The following is a 7,408-nucleotide window of genomic DNA, read 5'->3' as shown; positions in this document are numbered from 1 at the left end:
TTCATTCACCACCCCCTTCTTTTTGAACAATCATCTACCCGAGAAACAGAACAGCAGCAACTGGCATGTCATGACAAGCAGCCCGTATTCAGAAGACCAGAATGACAGGCACTCCAAGCATGAAACTACTATTACAGATTACGGTCTTCAGTGCAGTTGCTTATTTCACAGGTATCAGTGTATATAGAAGAGCAATCGTCTTCATTTTGGCTGACCCTGACCCTATTTCCTTGTATTGATATGTACACAGCTGGCTAGGACTTCTCTTTATCCTTTCAATTGGCCTTAAGCAATGTATATTGACCTAGTTAAGGTGCTGGTGGTAGCCTTTGAAGGTGGCAGGCGTGTTTCCCTGGTAACCTATGCCTGGTGCTGTTTAATGTGAGCCAGGTCAAGACAGGACAAAGCCAAGGTGGTGCCAGTGAGCCCAGCAGTGAGGTGATAAACTAGAGATTTCGGAATGTGAGAGAAAGGGGTTTCTTTGGTAGGCTTGAAGAATAAGAATGGGAAACAGAGGACCTGGTGGCCTAACCACTCACAGGCCTTCGCGGGAATCATTAGTGAGGGACGAGGCTTTGCCTTTTGGAGAAAATTGAAGATTCAGCAAAATTACAAGAAATTGCTGTGGTAGGAAAACAAGATTAGAACATCACAGGAATCTCATTTCACAGATCAGTACCCAGATCACTTGAAACATCTCTAGTTGAAGAAGAAAGACTCAAGAAACAACTAAAAAGGGCTGACCAGCCTTTGCCTCAAGAACAATGTGGAGTTGATGGTGCTTCGTGTGAAGATCAGGATCATCTGCCTTATCCAGTAGAACGATGAGTCCCATCACTGTTCCCAAGAAAAAGAAAAAGGAAACATCCAGTCGAAAAGCACAAGAAGAAAATGAGCAGGTACAAGCTAAGGGTGGTGCTAAGAAACAAGAATTTGAGAGGAGAAAACAAGAGAGAGAAGCTCAAAAACTCTACAAAAAGAAAAAAAAATAGAAATGTCCAAAATATTGAGCAAAAGGACTAAAAAGGGTCAACCAAACTTAAACTCACAAATGGAATATCCTCTAAAAAATACAAGAAAAAAGTTGAATGAGACGTTTTATCCATAAGGGTGAAAATGCCTGCTAGGTATCTGTTGGGTTCATATACAGTTAAGAAATGGCAGTCCCTGAAAATGAACCAAATTTATCAACATAAGATGAACCACTAACCTGTGCATATATACTTTTTCTCATAAAGGAAAAATTTTAATATGTACAGGTCAGGAATACGGCTGGTTTCATTTTTATTTGCTTCTGGAAGATGGTTGGGTTGATAAACTTAAAAAGTCTATTTGAGAGACAGGCTCAAGCATATAATACTTTTGTTGCATACCAAATTGATATGGAATAAAAAAATTTTGAAAATAAATAAAATAAAATTAAGCATGGGATTACAAGTAAAGAACTATCTGATAGCAGATACAAAGGACAGCTACTATCATCAAGGTGATTCAGAGTGCTTTGGGAAAACTTCCTCCCTCCCCCAAGCTGAGATCAAGAAAGGGGCAGCCATAAGCTGTCTTCAATAAATGAAACATTGATTCTTTCTATAATGAAGAATTCACCAAGTTGTCAAGCAGGTGGACTTCGCTGAGAAGCCATTCTCCATGCTACTAGAGGAGGCTGTCAACAGCCAGGAAAGCGGAATGGGATGAGGGCTACAAGACAGGGCTAGGTAGAGACTAGCAGGCTGAGTTGTAGTAGGAATGGAACTGGGCTTCTGTGAGTTGCAGAGTCTAGGGAAATCTGAAGGGTGGAGTCTAGGGTAGGACTAAGGTTGAGAACTAAATTAAACTGAAGTCCAAAGGACAAGTTAAGAGACTGAGATTACTTTAAAGCAGGGAGATAAAACCTAGGGCATGCGCACATCAAAACAGAGAAAACAAGTTGCAAATAGATCAAGAATGCTTTGAGTTACCACCATTGGCTGCAAATAAAATGAGGGTGACAAAGGTCATGGTCCCCACTCAGACAAGCTAACATCTAATTTTTTTCCCTTAACATTATGGTCTCAAATTCCACTCATTTTCCTATGAATGAATTAAATTTATCCTTCTTTATGGGAGAATAATATTCCATTATGTATAAATAAATACATTGTTTTTTTTTCCATTAATCTGTTGATACACAATGACAGTTGATATGCAATGACCAAGTGGGGAGTAGACCCCATCTCCCTTGACTCCCATCTCATGGGAAACTCCCATGTGTGCACTGTCCACACTGGTCACCACTGCCTGTTAATTATAGAGCTGGAAGCACCAGACAGAAGTGAGTAGAAAAGTGAAACCATAGGCCCTTTGGCTTCAACAGGGCCCAACCTAAACAACACCTCCCCAGTCAGCACGCTCAGAGCCACGTATCGCTGTCAGCCTCACTATGGAAAGCAGCCACAATGCCCTTCATGCTCTCAAGCCTTGTCCTTGGGCGGACATTAGCGCTTATGGTCTTTCTCTTCTTGGCAAGGGCCCACAACCCCGTTTCACTGAACACCCCCTCCCTGACCCTATAAAAGAGCCTAGCACCTATATGGGAGGACCTGCTCTGAAGTGCTAGGGCAGTCTCTCCTGAGTTGGCTTTGAAATAAATTTGCTGTGGTGAGCTTGTACTTCTGTCTCCCTCCTTTCTTCTTAACATCCCTAGTTTACTGAAATGATCAAAGGACACAGTATAAAACATGGGCCATATCTCATTCACTCCAGTAATGTGAAGCTTTATAACACGGCATTCTCTGCCTTTGCCTTCCACAAGCCTCCGTGGCCATGTGGGTGGATATGTGAGAAGCATCAGACCAATGTTTACACCAGCACAACCCATAATAACTAAATCTTGGAAGTGACCTGTGTGTGTATCAACAGATTAATGGAAAAAACCCAACGTATTTATTTATATACAATGAAATATTATTCTCCCATAAAGAAGGATAAATTTAATTCATTTGTAGGAAAATGAGTGGAATTTGAGACCATAATGTTAAGGGAAATAAATTAGATATGCAAGTTTAAATGCATAACTTTTCTTTTATGAGAAATCCAAACTATCAATAATTAAGACAAAATAAAAGACAGTAGGAAATGGAAATAGATCTTTTGCAAATGGGAAGGGCATTAAGACATAGAAGGAGTGGGGTGGGGGAGAAGAGGAATAAAAATAATTAAGACCTGGTGAGGACAGGCAACCTGGCCACCACCACTACCCCCATGAAGGTAAGCAAACATAATGCTTAATGTCCTGCCGACATGATGCTTCATTTAGTAGAAAAGAAACCCTGTTCAGAGAGATCTTCATGTTGGCTTTGATGCCTAGGCCTTGGCTGAACATGGAATCACCTGGAAAACTGTTGAGAAAAATACTAAGGCTGCTATCTGTCAGTAATAAGAGTGCATTTCCAGTTCTTCATGTGAAGTAATATAACCTCAGAGTTTATTATCAGTGCCTTTTTCTGACTAAAGTAGGACATTGAGAGAGACCCCCCCCCCAAAAAAAAGATCGTTTAGCCTCATCTACCTCTCTACACTACTGCAAAATTCAGAGTACAACTCTTCACAGAACAGTTTCTCAATGGCCTGTAGTGCCCACTGGTGTCTTAGCAAAGATTTTGCGCTCAAAGCTAATCAAGAAGGTTAGTGATTCCAGAAAGCTGCATTAGGGATGAGCAAGCTTCTGAGGCTGTATCACATGCCCAGAATCCACAACATGGAATCCTGGAATTCCATTGCTTGGAAAGGGACATTCTTTAGTGTTCTCTTAGCATCTGAAATGCTCCCACTCATGTGTTTGAAAGGTACTGTGCCCATGAGAGCTGCACTCGCCAATGGAGTTACCTACAGATGAGTTCAGTAACTTTAATGCACCTTTAGGAAGTGGGGCCTGGCTGGAAGTGGTCCACTTGGGGAGTGACCTGCGGGTGTACATTCTAGTCCCTGGCTCCTCCTTCCCTTTCTGCTTCCTGGCTGCTGTGGTTTGAACAACTTTGCTCTGCATGCCCCTCCTCAGTGCCCTTCCTGCCTTACAGCCAGACAACTGCACAATGAAACCATGAACTAATAAAACTCTCCTCCTCTAAGTCGTGGGTGTCAGGCATTTTGTCCCAATCATGTGAAAGTGACTTATACTATTCTGAGGCTGACCCATCCATCACAGACCTTAAGTCAATGAGAAGAGCTCCCCCACAACTACCTAAGAGCATGGCTCTTGCCAGATAATCCTAATCTTCAGTGACATATGTGATGGGAGAAACAGGAAACATCCTTCTGCTTGGGATAAGTGAAGCCTCAAAAACTCAATCTGGTTGTGATAAACATCCAAGAGTCTGGATGCACGCACCTTGCTGAAGCAGGGGCTTCTGCCAATTATGTGGGTAAGGAAGTCTGTGGTTTCTCGCGGTGTCAGACTTGTTCACCTTGGGTTTGAACAAATACCATCATTTCTGTCCCAGGGTACAAACAAGCAGGTTTCACTCCACATCCAGATGTCCTTTCTACTTGTGGTGATAGTTGTGCATGTCATTTATTTATTTATTTTTATTTAATCTTCAATTTTCTCTGTCATGTCATTCCACATTAACATTAGCTTTGTAGGAGCTGGCAAGATAGCTCAGCGGACCAAAGTGCCTGCTGAGGCAAGCTTAGGCAAGAGCAGGGACCCCGGTTCAATCCTGGCACCACATGCTATGCCAGCCCCACCCCCAGGGCAGGTTGAGCTGGCTAGAGTCCAGGTGCAGTGGTTCATGCCTGTACTCTCAGTGCTGGGGAGGCTGACAGCAGGAGGATCAGTATGAGTCCGAGCTGCACCATGAGACCCTGTAACAACAAAATATATATATATATCTTTGTTTTTTAATGTCCTTCTTTTCTTTCTTTTTTATATTAATTTTATTGAGAAAGAAACAACAATGAGACAGTTTCAAAATAGCTTAGTAGGACAGTTACAATAATTAATGCATTGCATATTGTTGTCTTTGTAGTAGTTATTCATAGTACAAGATGCAGACATGATATCTTGTCCAAACACTATTAGTTCAAAACTTTCTTCTCATTGAACTAAGAGAAAGTAGCTGCATACTCTCTCTCAAGAAAATGTTCGATTTTTTAAAAAAAGGTAATAAATGAAAACAAGAGACAAGAAAAAATACCATAGGACTGTCCTGCTGCAATGTTGCATGTGGTTAGATTTCTAAATTTCAATGTAAAGAAATTGTAATTGTTTATTTCTATTTTTTTACTATTTTTATGTACTATCTTTGTAAAACTGAGTAAAACTCAATATCCAAAGTAGATAAAATTCTTTTTAAAAAATCATTTTCAAAGTTCTCGTTCTAGGCACAAAAATCCTATAACAAACACTACTGTGTGCCTCATACAGGTGCAGCAGTTACCAACTCGTGGAGAATACTCTTTCAGCTGTGCACGCACCCACTGCCATGCTGCGTACACTTTTGAGGTGAACTTCAGGCATCGTACTATTTTATCCACAACCGCCTGTGTATATAACTTTTAAGATATATGAACTTCTTAAAAGTAGCACATAATTTTTATAGATAAAACTGTCAATGACAATTACCTAGCATCGTCTAATACTTACTATCCCGACTACTGATTTTATTTTCATATCAATTATATCACCTTTTTACATTTTTAAAAATAAAAATCCAGGGGCGGGGGAGATGGCTCAGTAGAATAAGCACTTCCTTGGCAAGCGCAAGGGTCTGAGTTCAATGCCTGGTTCCACACACACAAAGAATCCAAATAAAGTGTACGCATTCTAATTAGCTGAATTCTGATTTCTTTTCATCTACAAGATCCTTTGGTCTTTTCATCTTTATTATTAGTTATTGAAAAACCTGAACAATTACTTTAGGCCTAATTACACCTATTGCACCTCCATTATTTCCTTTAACATGTTTTCCTGTCCTCTGTATTTCTTATAATTTAGTAGTTGGACACATAAATTCAAGATTAAAATTATTTATGAAGTAATATTATCTTCTAACACTAAGAAACACATCAGGCCTAGTTCCTACTGTACTTGTGATTTTTATCTAAATACCTAGATCCATTAATCACAAGGGATCAGAAAACAATTTACATTGTATCACTTCTTTGCCATATTATACATTTGAATATACCTATCAGAGAAATTTCCCTTCATCTATAATTTGGAGACCCAGTGACAAACATGAGAAAGGAAAGACAAAGTGATCAGTTTGTTTCTCCTTATTTCTTTTGTCTTTATTTAGTTATTTTAAAAATGATTAGCTCAAAATATTTTCCTATGGTTATCTACCAGTTTTAAAAATAGTTTTGAGTTATAATTGATGCATAATATAACACACTATTTGAAATCTGTGATTTTATAAGTTTTGAAATTATGTTCACCTGTGAAACTCACTCTAGTCCATTACTCCCCAAATTCTTCTTATGCCCCTGAAGAGTTTCTAGCTCCCACTTTCTGCATTCCCCAGGGATTCCCAAGGCAACCCCCACCTGTTTTCTATCACTACATATCAGATTATAGCTTTTAAGAACTATATATAAATATAATGTACTGTATAGTCTCTTAATTTGTAGGGGGTCAGATTTAGCTTTCACTCAGCATAATTACTTTGAGATTCATTTTACTGTGTGTACATAGTTCACTACTTTTTATATCTGTGTAGTATTCCACTGTATGAATCTGTGGCTTTATGGTTTCATAAAACTTGTAAAAAAGTTACATATATGATTGTTTCCTTAACTGTATTTTTCTTTTCCTTCTTCCATCTTCACTTTTTCAAAGACTCTAGTTTCATGTATATTAAGCTACTTAAAATCATCTCCTAATCTTCTTCCTCCTTTGTCTTTTGTTTATTTTACATCTTTTTTCTTTCAGTGTCTAATCTACATTAATGCTATTAATGTTCAGCTTAGCATAGATGTTTCTATCTATCTATTGATCTATCTATCATACACCTCAAGATATTTACTGTATACATTTTTCTCTCAGATATTAAACATGTAGAGTACAGTTATAATGATTTTTAAATGTCCTTGAATAATAATTCTGTCATCTTCTGGGCACATATCGTTGGGTTGATTTTTCTTCTAATTGTGGTTAGTGTTTTTCTGCTCTTTTGTATGCCTGGTCTTCTTCTTCTCCTTCTCCTTCTCCCTCTTCTCCCTCTTCTCCCTCTTCTTCTCCCTCTTCTTCTCCCTCTTCTTCTCCTTCTTCTTCTCCTTCTTCTTCTCCTTATTCTTCTCCTTCTTCTTCTCCTTCTTCTCCTTCTTCTTCTCCTTCTTCTTCTCCTTATTCTTCTCCTTCTTCTTCTCCTTCTTCTCCTTCTTCTTCTCCTTCTTCTTCTCCCTCTTCTTCTCCTTCTTCTTCTCCTTC

At 39.1% G+C, this 7,408-nt stretch overlaps 1 pseudogene; it reads left to right on the top strand.

Moving 5' to 3' along the window:
* The first annotated feature begins 292 nt into the window (after window positions 1-292).
* Window positions 293-1,108, top strand: LOC101578698 (annotated as a pseudogene).
* Window positions 1,109-7,408: the final 6,300 nt, after the last annotated feature.

Source organism: Octodon degus, unplaced genomic scaffold (genome assembly GCF_000260255.1).
Source record: "Octodon degus isolate 3935 unplaced genomic scaffold, OctDeg1.0 scaffold00116, whole genome shotgun sequence".
Lineage (NCBI taxonomy): Eukaryota > Metazoa > Chordata > Mammalia > Rodentia > Octodontidae > Octodon > Octodon degus.
The sequence above is the reverse complement of the archived record's forward strand: the minus strand, read 5'-3'. Positions and strand labels throughout refer to the sequence as shown.